At 41.9% G+C, this 14,186-nt stretch overlaps 1 protein-coding gene across 2 annotated transcripts in view; it reads left to right on the top strand.

The window, feature by feature from the left end:
* Positions 1-14,186, top strand: part of PANK1 (pantothenate kinase 1) — a 590,851-nt gene that overhangs the window by 198,210 nt on the left and 378,455 nt on the right. The window lies entirely within an intron of this gene.

The following is a 14,186-nucleotide window of genomic DNA, read 5'->3' as shown; positions in this document are numbered from 1 at the left end:
ATAGCCCATTTTCAGTGGTGGCCCGGGGAGAAAAACTCCACAATACAAAACAGTTAATGTAGAACAATATAGAACAAAAAAAATGATTAGTGTAGTCATAAACATGGGCTTTCACTTAACAGTAGCTTATTAAATTCACTGTAACAGTAGCACAGATATAACAAAACAATTACCTGCATAGGAAAATTACAGAATATTTTTCATATCATTTAGTGTCTGTGCTAGTTATGGCCTAAGTTAATGTGGTAGTCATAAGTAAGATATAAGTAGTAGAGCTTGTAGTATAGGAAAGAAAGAAGGGGATATAATAGAACATAGATGAAGAGAGGTAGAATAAGAGAAAGATAATATGGTAGACAAGGCAGATAGAGCTAAGGAGAGGGTAAGAGCAGAAAGTAAGGTGATAAGGAAGAAAGAGTTAATAGTAAAACAAAAAGGAAGTGTAGGGTGATGAAATGGCTACAATTATCGGCCTGGAGTTGAGTAGGCACATATCCAAGATTTAGAAAGGTATTCCTTAAGAGCAAGCTTGAAGGATGTGCGAATGTGGTTAGATCTTAAGGATAAGAGGAGGGTGTTCCAGATTTTAGCTACTGAGAAGGAGTACAGATTTTGCCCGACAGATTTCATTGGACGATGTTATTGTAGAAGCATTTTGTTTTCTGACCTAAGAGATCTTCCTGGAATGTAGAAATGGAAGATATTATTTAAGACTGGGCAGACCATGGGTCTGTGAATGATTTTATGCACTGTGGTTAGCTGAATGAAGTTAAGGTGAAGTGGAAGTTCAGGCCAATTGAGTTTGGGGCTATGCAGTGATGAGCGGAGTATTTTGCATTGGTGCAGACTTGGCAATTTTGTTGAAACAAGATTTGAGCTTTGATTTTAGGCAGATTTGTAGATTGTTGAACAGTGGAGCTCCATATGAGAGAGAGGATAGAAGGTAGGTAGTAGCTAGTGTGTGTTTAGTGTGAGTGTCTAGAAAATCTTTGATAATAGAGAGTTCCCAGTTTCTGATGTTTTTTTTAATGTTATGTATGTGCAGGTCAAGCTTAAGGTGTTCGTCAGTAGTGACTCCTAGTAGTTTTATGTGGGAGACATGTTCTGTTATGGTAGTGTTCTGATAGAGAATAGTAAATTGTTTTTTATTTAGAGAGTATGTTTTGGGGGTGAAGAGTATAAGTTTAGTTTTATTGAGATTAAGGAGTAGATGATTATTGGAAAACCAGGTCTCAGTGGATGTGAAAGCAGTTTGGGTAATTTGTTGGAGATGTGGCATGGAATCAGATGAGCAGGTAACTGAAGTTTTCAGCATACTATAGTGTACTCTGTTGGGAGGCAGTATATAGATTGTTAGTAAAAAAATATATTAAATAAGAGGAGGGCAAGAATATTTCCTTGAACTCCAATTGAGATGTCTTGAAAAGCAGAAAGGGAGTCTAGCCATCTAACTGCTGTTTGTTAGAGAGATAACTGGTAAACCAGCTGGTGGCAGAAGGGGGTAATCCAAGGTTTTTGAGCTTTAGTATAATAAGATAATGGGGAACAGTATCACAGGCTTTAGATAGGTCAAGGAACAGAGGAAACAAGTTTACCTGAGTCACAAGCTTTATTTACTTACTGTGTCAGTAAAGGATAATAAAGCTGTGTTAGTACTGTGTCCAGGTCTAAAGCCATGCTGTGTAGAAGTGAGTAGCTTATTGTCAAGGAGGTAGTGGAGTAGTTGTGAATGGATGAATTTCTCAAGAAGTTTAGACAGAGGTGACAGTAGGGCAATGGGTCAGTAGTTGAACAATTCAATGTTGTTAGTACCTTTGTGTAATGGTATAATGAAGGATTTTTTTCCAGAGAGTTGGGACGTAAGCTTCTAGAATAGATCTCTTAATGAGGATGGATAATAGGATAAGCAATGGCATCAGTTGCCATCTTAAGATACTCTACAGGAAGGCAGTCAGGAGAGCTAGTGCCAGCTTTCAGTTTGAGGAGGACCTTCTTAACTGTATTAGTGGGAACAAGCTGTAGTGAGAAAGGGGGTGAGGTAGAGGAAGCAGCGGAATGGAATAGTGAGGAGAGAGGAAGCAAAGGGTCATTTGTGGTGGGATATGATGCTGGTGAGTCGTGTGGTGCTGGGAAGAGCTGATGTGTTTGAGGTGATATTTTATATGCACTGAATGAAGTTGTTAAAGATGTTGACTATTTGTGTGTTTGTTTTGTCTGGAAGAGGGTTGGGGTTATTTTTTTGCCAGGACTGAGAAGAAATGAAGTAGATTACCAGAATTTTGGGGGGTTATGTTTGTTAGTGGATAATAATGTGGGATAGTGGGATAGTGATCTATTTTGCCTTTTGTTACTCTTTTTAGACAGATTACAGAGTTGCCTGTAGTTGTTTAGGTCTAAGGGAGCTTCAGAAGTGTGCCATAGTTTCCAGAACTTATCTCTAGATCTCATAAGGTCTTTTGTAGTTTTCGATAACCAGGGTGCATAGTTGCTTTTAATTCTTTTCCTATTTAGTGGTGCCAAATGGTTAAGGATGCCAAGGAAAGTTGTATTGAAGTGGTTGACTGCATTATCTAGAGGAAGAATTTTGAGGATGGACCAGTTAATAGCTTTTAAAATGTCAAATTAGTGAATGTTGCGTAAAGTTGGAGATATTTTGAATAATTTTGTACTGATGATCTTTTAGAAGATGGGAGAAAGTTCTAAGGGCATAAGCAGGGAGGTGATCTTTTAAAGTATCAGGAAAAGTCCCAGCACTGGAGAATTAAGTGGGGTCAAAAACTAAAATCCAGTCAAGTATGGAATCCTCCTGTCAAGTATGGAATCCTGATTGTTTTTACTAGAGAATCTAGTGGGGGGGGGGGGTGAGTTTGGTGAAATTAAAAAGGTTTCTGCTTAAGGTAGGGAAATTACAAGAGAGATTCTGCCATTTGATATTGACATCTCTAGTATGATAGTTTTGTTGTGTATGATATTAGTCTTCCAAGATGGAATATCTTCTAGGAAAGGGATGTTTGGACCTGGTGGAATATATATATAACTGTAAGGCATAGAAATTTGGATTTGTTTATTTTTAGGAATCTGATAAGGATTTCTGCTTTGTGAAACTGAGGGATGGAGATAATATGAGGAGTAATGTTAAGAGATTTATGATAGAAGAGTGCAGTTCCTTTACCTTTTTTATGGTTCCTGTCTGCTCTAATAACATTAAAACCAGGAGGGAGAATTTGTGTTTCATTTATGGTAGGTTTAAGCCGGGTCTTTGTGGCAGCTAGAACTTCAGGAGTGTGCTGTGGTAACTATGCATGGAAGTTGGAAATTTTGTTACAGATGCTTTGAAACTTCAGTGCGATTATTTTAGGGATTTAGAGCTAAAAGTTGTAAAGGGAGGAGAATAAGCATTGTCGCTAGCGTGAACAGAAGGAGAGTTGGGACCTAAATTAGTGCGAATATCACCACTGAGTATCAGTTTTGAGAAGGTGGTGTGAAGTAATGCACTGGAAGTGGTATATTTTATTTTGCAAAAATAAAGCTTGGTGAGGTAGGTTTGTGTTTTTGTTTGGAGTATATGATATTGGAATGGAGAGGGTTGATGGCAAAGAAGCTTGGAGATATAACAGGGTAGCATTGTGAAAAAGGTGGATTATGTGCAGATAGTGTAGAGGAGCATATGTAGGTATTAGTGAGGAGTGTATATAGAGAGGTAGATGAGTTTAGAATGAAAAGTTTTATTGTAAATGGGATGTAGAGGTAGATAAGAGGTAATGCTGAAAACATGATGTTATAAGGGTTCTGAAGATATGCAAATTACTGTGGTTGATAGAAGTAAAGGAACAGAAAGATGAATAATAGAGCGGTATGAAGCGAGGTATAGTAAGAGGTGGGCTGTAGTGAAAGGGGTGGAAGTATAATTAGAAGATAAGAGGGAGTGCGTAGTGGAGTGTAAGTAATTGATGTATAGAATTGGTAATGGAAGGAAGAGGTGTGTCAAGAGGGAGGAGTCTGAATGTATATATGTATAAATGTAGAGATAGAGGGGGGATGGGTGAGAATTGGGGGTAGGGGAGTGGGGAACACCTGATACAACGAAGAACAGCAGAAACAATCGGTGAAGTTGAAAAACTATCTGGTAAGTACAGGCCTATACTGTTGCAGGAAATTGTAAAGTAAAATCTGAAGGATAGAAAGACTGAAAAAGAGAAATGAGGAAAGATGTAGAGCTGAAAGTCAGCTTGGTGGCGTGTTAGCAGCCAAATACAGACAGTTATTTCATATGACTACATAGAAACCATGCCTATTATATTTTACTTTGATAGTAATGATTTAAAATATCTATATGTAAATAACCTAGAACACAGTCAGGGAAATGATTCTTTCACTTAGAAGTCTAGCTGATAGTGTAATGGCCAGCTTCTTTAACCTGTGAAAACACTGTACATATTTTTTCTGTTCTCCTTCCTGAAACAGGACAGTTTATTGTACATAATTTTAGCATTTTATCGAACTGTCCAGAGTAATTGCACCAGATTGCTGTTGATTTTTACAGTAAGAATGTGCCTTTTTAGATTTGCTTTGGGTGTGTGTGTATTTTTCCTCTTTCTCAGTTTCTTTTGTTGAAATTTAGTGTACATTGGCTAGGATTTGGAAAATGGTGGTGACATTCTCAGTATTTTTGTATTTTCCTTTTCTTTCATCATTTCTCTTTCCTTTGCAGTCATCTGCAAACTTTGTTATCCAGAGTCCCTTAGTGTTGGCCTGTACTTCAGAGAAGTAGATGCCAAACAAGAGTGTTCCCAGGACTAAACCCTGAGGTACTCCACTTGTCTGGAGCTGGATTTGGAGTCGGCTACTTTTACAGTGTGGGTTCTATCAGTAAGCCAGTTAGCAACCCATTGGGTGACATGTGGATTAATGCCCAGCTTAGTAAGTTTCTCTATGATTCCAGAGTGGGGAATGGTGTCAAAGGCCTTGGCAAGGTCTAGATAGGCTGTGTGGACCACCTTACCCTTGTCCATGGCTCTGGAGACTGATTCGAAGAAGTCAATCAAGTTCAGGCGGCAAGATCGGCCCTTCACGAACCCAAACTGGGCGGAGTCCAGTGTTTGAAGGTTGCCAATGTCTTTGTTTATAAGTTCCATGATAATACGCTCCATGGCCTTGCAGATAAGGCTTGTCAGACTGATGGGACGGTAGTTTCCGGGATCCAAGATGGATCCCCCCTTGTGGAGTGGGATAACTGTAGCTGTGTGCCACTCAGTGGGCACGAAACCTGAGGTGAAGCTATGATTAAACATGACACTTAGGTGAGGTGCTAGTTCATATTGTAGTTCATGTAGTACACAGCCCGGGATGTCATCTGGTCACATGGATGCTGTATTCTTAGCTTTGGAGAGTGCGTTTTTTTACCTGTGTGGCCGTTATTACCAGAATTTGGCAATCTTCCGGTATTGAGATGGGTCATTTAGGGGGTGAGAGGGGGGTGAAGTTGGCACTGAATCGATCTGCCAGGATATTGGCAATATCCTTGGGATCAGTATATTTAATGCCATTCTGTTTTAGCTCAGAGCAGATCTGAGCATTGCCATTTAGATTCTTGACGTAGTTATAGAATGCCTTGTTGTTGTCTTTGGAATCTTTGGCAATTTTATTTTCATAACTAGCTTTGGAGGATTTTATGAGGGATCTCAGTTTCTTACTGAGGCTGGTAAGGAAGTTTTTTGCATCCTGGGATTTTCCTCTTTTCTGCAACAGTTTCTTCCTTTTGTGATGCCCTTACTGAGATCCTGGCGACAATGATTTGGCTAACCTCGGTGCAGTAGGAGCTGGCCATTGGGAGAATGGATGGGAGTAAGTAGCCAGTGCTGGCTTGCATTATCACAGGGAGAAAGACAGCAAGATCACACTGCATAATCACCTTCTTTCCATGGATGGGTAGTGCTATGCTGGAAATAGTTACCTGGCCAGTTTTGTTTTCCTCTAGGACATTGCATGGGACTGTGGGGCAGGGAGTTATAGTCTGGCAGGACACAACTTTTTCATGTCTGATCCCCTTTCTGTCTTACCATTCCTTTCATCCTGTTCAACGATACCCTTTTCATCCTTCTCCTCCATGTGTAGTATCTCCGATAGCCCGTAGTCTATCCAGTGTTATCCATCCCACTGTCATATTGTCCACTGTATTTTATCTGACAGAATACAGTCTGACATCTTTATGTAAATTGCTATATTTAATTTTTTTTTTCTAGAATGTTGCGTCTACTTTTCATTCCCAGATATTCCTTCTTTCTTCATGGTTCTGTCTTTCCTTCCACCTTGTTTACCTTTATCTGGAGAGTTGTTTTTAACTGTACCCCAGTCCTGATCATGTTCTAGGAGTGTTGATCACCTAAAGTCTGGCAAGCATATATTTTCTACCCAGTTTCCTTTTTCAGGGTAACAATTACTGGCAAGACTTTCAAGATGTCCTTCAAGGATGCGTCTGCAGTCATAACATATGGGTTGTCCTGCCTTAAGCAGCCCTTCGGTCGGCCGGATTCCAAAGTCTGGGTCTGGCCTCGGCTGATGTCGCACTTCACCCGACGTCATAGCTCCTGGGGTATAAAGGCATCAGCCAACGCCATTTTCCTCAGTCTTTCTTGCCGCGCGGTGCCCGAAGCAGAAGCTGTTCGCAAGTGCCGGTCGGTCAGATCCAGAGATTTCAGCTACCGAAGACTTCTAAAAAGCTAAGTACCCCGTTGGGGACTCTTTCTTGCCTCAGCCGATGTCAGACAAAGTAAATAATTGTTTAACTTGTGGGAAACAAATAACCTCATAAGGATTTCCACTCTTACTGCCTTCCTTGCTTAGGCCTAGACCACGATGTATCAGCTTGTTTAGCCTGTGCTTCCTTCAACCGACGGACTCTTAGACGTCGGTCGGAGTTTGCTGAGGAGTTTTTTGGCTCCGCTTTTGCATATAAAATGCCGTCTGAGACTCCGACTACACATTTAGCCAAAAAACGCAGGGAAAAGGACCGACACTCGCGGCCCGCGGTTTCGGCTGAAACCACGGTTAGGCCTACCGCGAGTGTCTCTGTTTCGGCTGAAACCGAGTCCTCGGTTCTTCCTTCGGCCGAAAGCATGCCTCCGACAACCGAGGCCTTAGAGGCCCCGGCTGAGTCGGCTACAGAAAATCCTACCGAAGAAGCAGGCACACAAGATTTGTCCGACACTATTCCGTTGGACATCTCTACTCCTGCACGTGGGGCAGCTAGGCTCCCTGCGTCTATGTCTATCAAGGCCTTTTCCAGGGCTAAAGCAGCTAAACTTTCCAAGGCCTTACCTACCAAGGCTCCGTCTCACAGACCTTCCTCTACTTCTCAGATTCTCAGCCTTGCTGAGGACCTTATTTCTCTGATCAGGGGATCTCAACCTCACCCAGACAGGGCCTCACAACCCCCTCCTGAAAAGAGGCCTAGGACTGAACCCCCTGAACCTCTCTCCTCTGACTATTCCTTGGATGGATCAGATTTATCAGACCATCAGGAAGGACCATACTCACCTTATGAGGATTCTGATGCAGAAGACTCCATTCCCTCTGCCTCCCCCCCAGAAGAATTTTCATTTGGGGAAACTCTACACTCAATGAGGGAACACTTCCAATGGCAGGGTCAGGATTTTTCTGATTCTAGGAAAAGGCTAAGGACTTTTTTACACTTACCACAGCATAGGCCTTTAGCCATACCACCTGTACTATCAGTTGTTGATGATGCATACAATGATGCCAGTTCTGCCCCTGATTCTCTCCCTCCGGCCCCTGCCAAACCTGACAGATATTACAGGGTCCCGGATTCTCACTTCCACTTGTATAAGGCCCATGCTGCAGACCCAGAAACCATTTCTCAGGGCCCTAAGGGTGTTGCAGCTGCCTCTGCCAAAAACCCCCTACCCTCTGAAAGAGAATCAAGAACATTAGAGAGATGGGGTAAAAAGGTTTATACATCTGCTACTCTTTCTGCCAGGGCTTTAAACTGTCGATTTCACATGATACAGTACCAAGAATTTTTGTTAGATCAGCTGAATAAAAAGCTTTCCTCTCCTGAACCTTTAGACCGCAAGTCCCTTCAGGATTTGGTACACAACTCTCAGCAGGTCAGTAATCATTTCTTAAAATGTGGCTATGATGCACTGGAGGCTTCATTTAGATCAGCTATGACTGGAGCAGTAATTCGAAGGCATGCCTGGCTAAAAGAGCAATCCTTGCCAGACCATGTTAAGTCTAAACTCCTAGATGCTCCTATGGAGAAACAAAGTTTATTTGGCTCCCCTGCACAGGAGGTAATAAAGAAAGTGGAAGAAAAAGCAAAATCTGTCCAAACAGTAAAGGATTTTCTGCAGGTCCAACCTCCGAGGTTCAGCAGAAATTGGCCTTCAAAGAATTGGTCCTTTCCAGACACCTCCAGAGCACAGAGAGGCAGAAATAGACGCCCAAGAGGCAGAGGTCAATCAAGGGGTTCCTACAGGGGTCGTCAGTGGCAACCTGCCAACCAGAGGAGTGCCGCCACAGCTGCGACTGCAACCACTTCCACAGGACAGACACAATGACTTGGCTCTGATTCCGCCTACCAGGGAACAACTGGAAGCACCCTTGGGTGGAAAGCTAGCTTTATTTTCAAAAAACTGGCATTGCATTACAGGAGACAAATGGACTTTGAAAACAATAGACAAAGGCTACAGGTTTCACTTCCACACTTTACCAAAAAAGAGAGGAATGCCAAACCTTCCACCAAACCAGAAATCAGAGGCTCTAAACAAATCATCAACTTACTAAGGATGAGAGCAATAGAAAAGGTACCATCTATGGAACAAGGCCAAGGATTTTACTCCAGACTATTACTTGTACCAAGAAAAGAAAATCAATGGAGGCCTATTCTCGACTTGTCTGCACTGAACACATATCTCATTGTACCAAAATTCAAGATGCTGACCCTACAGCAACTTCTTCCCATGTTGGGCAAGGAGTCTTGGCTGGTGACTCTAGATCTCAAGGAGGCATACCTGCACGTCCCTATACGACCAGATTGCAGACGACACCTCAGATTTCTTGCAGGATCAGAGCATTATCAATTCTCAGCATTGCCCTTTGGCTTATCTACTGCGCCCAGAGTATTCACAAAATGCCTGGCATCAGTAATTGCACATTGCAGGCTTCAGGGAATTCAAATCTACCCATACCCAGGGGCGGCTCGTGGCATAGGGCTGCCGGACTGCAGCCCCCTCAAAAAGAAAAAAAGAAATGAAAAATAAAAAAAAATATTTTTTTTAAAATTCGCGGACTTCGCGCATGCGCATAGACCGAGTCCCGGCTTATCGGTCTATGCGCATGCTCAAGGCAGCCCGGCCGTCCCCATAGGGGGACACAAGGAGCGTCTGTGCACTTTTACAGTGCACAGACCCGACAGGATTATGGGACGCGTCCGGACTGCAAGAGGAGCAGCAGGGACTCGGGACAGTGCCTTAGGGATCTCGTCGGCGTCGGGAAGGAGCATGTGGATCTCGCGGGTCTTCAGTATTGCGCGGGAAGGATGTATGTACGGACGTTAACTCTGGATGTATTCAGGTAAGGTGCCTTTCAATTTACAATGTTTATTTTTCTTTTTATTTGTGTGTATGGTGCTTGTGCTTTACTGGAGTTTAGTTTGTGTATGGTGCTTTACTGGAGTTTAGTTTGTGTATGGTGCTTTACTGGAGTTTAGTTTGTGTATGGTGCTTTACTGGAGTTTAGTTTGTGTATGGTGCTTTACTGGAGTTTAGTTTGTGTATGGTGCTTTACTGGAGTTTAGTGTGTGTGTGTGTGTGTGTGTGTGTGTGTGTGTGTGTGTGTGTGTGTGTGTGTGTGTGAAAATGCCCCAGGTGCTTATGGTGGTGTGGTAGGGAATGCCTCAGGCTTGAACCCTGTACCCTGTATGCAGGTGTTAAAGACTTGAGTTCCCTACCCACCACCATTTGTAAAAAAATTTCAGATTTTTACCTCATATTTGATCTGATCTGTTCCTCATAATATCTGTGGTTTGTAAATGTTGCAATGCTTGATATTTGATGGTGTAGTAGTAGCATTGTTGCCTCACAGCTGCAGGTTCTTGGGTTTGATTCTTGGCTGGGGTTCCTTCTTTGTGGGGTCTGTATCTTCTCCCTGTGTTTGTGTGGGTTTGCTTTTGTGCCCTCCCATGTTACAAAGACATGTCTGCATTATTTCTTCCTGGGCCTCCGCTGAAAATTTGTTTATTTGTTCCAAGTCAGACTGTCCTGATTAAAAATGTTAAATAAAATTGATAGGCATTTGAATTTCAGACTTAAGGGTTTCTGAATGTTTAATTCCCTGCGTATTTGATGGTGCAGTGGTAGTATTGTTGCCTCACAGCTATAGGTTTTCTGGTTTGATTCTTGGTTGGGGTGGCTTCTGTGTGGAGTCTGCATCTCCTGCCTGTGTTTGTGTGGATTTGCTCTGGTGCCCTGCCATTTTACAAAGATGTGTCTGCAGTTTTAATCCCTGCGTCTCTGCTGAAAATTGTTTTTGTTCTGTCCGCAGTAAATTTGACAGGCATTTGAATTTCAGACTTCAGGTTTCTGAATGTTTAATTCCTTGCAGATTTGATGGTGCAGTGGTAGTATTGTTGCCTCACAGCTATAGGTTTTCTGGTTTGATTCTTGGTTGGGGTGGCTTCTGTGTGGAGTCTGCATCTCCTGCCTGTGTTTGTGTGGATTTGCTCTGGTGCCCTGCCATTTTACAAAGATGTGTCTGCAGTTTTAATCCCTGCCTCTGCTGAAAATTGTTTTGTTCTGTCCGCAGTAAATTTGACAGGCATTTGAATTTCAGACTTCAGGTTTCTGAATGTTTAATTCCTTGCAGATTTGATGGTGCGGTGGTAGTATTGTTGCCTCACAGCTATAGGTTTTCTGGTTTGATTCTTGGTTGGGGTGGCTTCTGTTTGGAGTCTACATCTCCTGCCTGTGTTTGTGTGGATTTGCTCTGGTGCCCTGCCATTTTACAAAGATGTGTCTGCAGTTTTAATCCCTCGTCTCTGCTGAAAATTGTTTTTGTTCTGTCCGCAGTAAATTTGACAGGCATTTGAATTTCAGACTTCAGGTTTCTGAATGTTTAATTCCTTGCAGATTTGATGGTGCAGTGGTAGTATTGTTGCCTCACAGCTATAGGTTTTCTGGTTTGATTCTTGGTTGGGGTGGCTTCTGTGTGGAGTCTGCATCTCCTGCCTGTGTTTGTGTGGATTTGCTCTGGTGCCCTGCCATTTTACAAAGATGTGTCTGCAGTTTTAATCCCTCGTCTCTGCTGAAAATTGTTTTGTTCTGTCCGCAGTAAATTTGACAGGCATTTGAATTTCAGACTTCAGGTTTCTGAATGTTTAATTCCTTGCAGATTTGATGGTGCGGTGGTAGTATTGTTGCCTCACAGCTATAGGTTTTCTGGTTTGATTCTTGGTTGGGGTGGCTTCTGTTTGGAGTCTACATCTCCTGCCTGTGTTTGTGTGGATTTGCTCTGGTGCCCTGCCATTTTACAAAGATGTGTCTGCAGTTTTAATCCCTGCGTCTCTGCTGAAAATTGTTTTGTTCTGTCCGCAGTAAATTTGACAGGCATTTGAATTTCAGACTTCAGGTTTCTGAATGTTTAATTCCTTGCAGATTTGATGGTGCAGTGGTAGTATTGTTGCCTCACAGCTATAGGTTTTCTGGTTTGATTCTTGGTTGGGGTGGCTTCTGTGTGGAGTCTGCATCTCCTGCCTGTGTTTGTGTGGATTTGCTCTGGTGCCCTGCCATTTTACAAAGATGTGTCTGCAGTTTTAATCCCTCGTCTCTGCTGAAAATTGTTTTTGTTCTGTCCGCAGTAAATTTGACAGGCATTTGAATTTCAGACTTCAGGTTTCTGAATGTTTAATTCCTTGCAGATTTGATGGTGCGGTGGTAGTATTGTTGCCTCACAGCTATAGGTTTTCTGGTTTGATTCTTGGTTGGGGTGGCTTCTGTTTGGAGTCTACATCTCCTGCCTGTGTTTGTGTGGATTTGCTCTGGTGCCCTGCCATTTTACAAAGATGTGTCTGCAGTTTTAATCCCTCGTCTCTGCTGAAAATTGTTTTTGTTCTGTCCGCAGTAAATTTGACAGGCATTTGAATTTCAGACTTCAGGTTTCTGAATGTTTAATTCCTTGCAGATTTGATGGTGCGGTGGTAGTATTGTTGCCTCACAGCTATAGGTTTTCTGGTTTGATTCTTGGTTGGGGTGGCTTCTGTTTGGAGTCTACATCTCCTGCCTGTGTTTGTGTGGATTTGCTCTGGTGCCCTGCCATTTTACAAAGATGTGTCTGCAGTTTTAATCCCTCGTCTCTGCTGAAAATTGTTTTTGTTCTGTCCGCAGTAAAATTGACAGGCATTTGAATTTCAGACTTCAGGTTTCTGAATGTTTAATTCCTTGTATAATTGATGGTGCAGTGATAGTATTGTTACCTCACAACTATAGGTTTTCTGGTTTGATTCTTGGTTGGGGTGGTTTCTGTCTGCATCTCCTCCCTGTATTTGTGTGGATTTGCTCTGGTGCCCTGCCATTTTGCAAAGACGTGTCTGCAGTATTAATCCCTGCATCTCTGCTGAAAATTGTTTTTGTTCTGTCCGCAGTAAAATTGACAGGCATTTGAATTTCAGACTTCAGGTTTCTGAATGTTTGATTCCTTGCAGATTTGATGGTGCAGTGGTAGTATTGTTGCCTCACAGCTATAGGTTTTCTGGTTTGATTCTTGGTTGGGGTGGCTTCTGTGTGGAGTCTGCATCTCCTCCATGTGTTTGTGTGGATTTGCTCTGGTGCCCTGCCATTTTACAAAGACGTGTCTGCAGTTTTAATCCCTGCTGAAAATTGGTTTTGTTCTGTCCGCAGTAAAATTGACAGGCATTTGAATTTCAGACTTCAGGTTTCTGAATGTTTAATTCCTTGCATAATTGATGGTGCGGTGGTAGTATTGTTGCCTCACAGCTATAGGTTTTCTGGTTTGATTCTTGGTTGGGGTGGCTTCTGTTTGGAGTCTGCATCTCCTGCCTGTGTTTGTGTGGATTTGCTCTGATGCCCTGCCATTTTACAAAGACGTGTCTGCAGTATTAATCCCTGTGTCTCTGCTGAAAATTGTTTTTGTTCTGTCCGCAGTAGAATTGACCGGCATTTGAATTTCAAACTTCATGTTCTTCAGAATACATAGTAGCACAACCTTTTTTCTAGCAATTTTCTAAGTTTATAAGATGAATATTTTAAATTTGTCCCTATTTTTGGGACTGTATTCCCCCATTATTGGCTTCGTCCAGGTTTTTGTGCTAAGGTTGACAGCTATGGCAAGAACTGAATTCACTGAATATGGACTGTAGAATTGTGCATATTTACTGATAAAGGTGCACTGTAGAATTGTGCATATTTACTGATAATGGTGGACTGTAGAATTGTGCATATTTACTAATAATGGTGGACTGTGGAATTGTGCATATTTACTAATAATGGTGGACTGTAGAATTGTGTATATTTACTAATAATGGTGGACTGTGGAAGTCTGAGTAGACTTTTTATGATAAATGTTCTCAACTGGGCAGTTTTGCCATTATGGGTGCATATGTTTTGTTTCATTGCTTACTGGAAAAATGTTCAAAACAAATTTAAAACACCCTCTAACAAGTGTACTGTATTGTACAAGGAATATAATTTTTAGTACAATGAGGAAGGTGCATCAAAGAGCACATGTATGTTTCATATGCAAGGGGCCTATGATTCCAAAACAGCCCAAAATTAATCTTTATCTGCCACTGGCAAAATGTATTTTCTTTGAATGTGGGTTTCAATGCTGTTTCAATGAATGTGAGTTTCAAGGGCAGAGAAGTTTTAATGCTAAGTTTTCATTGTGAGACTGCATTGCTTTGTTTAACAGATTACTTAATGTTTGTGCTGTAAAATACAAAATAAAACTTTCAAATGAAGTCCAATCATTGAAGTAAAGCAGTATGCACATTAGTGTTTATGGTAAATGGAGTGAAATAGCCAAGTAATGGTTAATTGGAATGGCTGCAGAGGCTCCAGTTCAACCATTATTTTGTCAGGGGAAGGGCAGCAAACTCAGACAGGCCCAGCTGAACTATACCTCCCAACTGTCCAGATTTTCAAAGAATGAAT

This window comes from Protopterus annectens, chromosome 14.part0 (assembly GCF_019279795.1).
Source record: "Protopterus annectens isolate FY-2018-M chromosome 14.part0, PAN1.0, whole genome shotgun sequence".
Taxonomy (NCBI): Eukaryota; Metazoa; Chordata; order Ceratodontiformes; family Protopteridae; genus Protopterus; species Protopterus annectens.
Note: the sequence above shows the minus strand (reverse complement) of the source record. Positions and strands in the feature narration are given on the sequence as shown.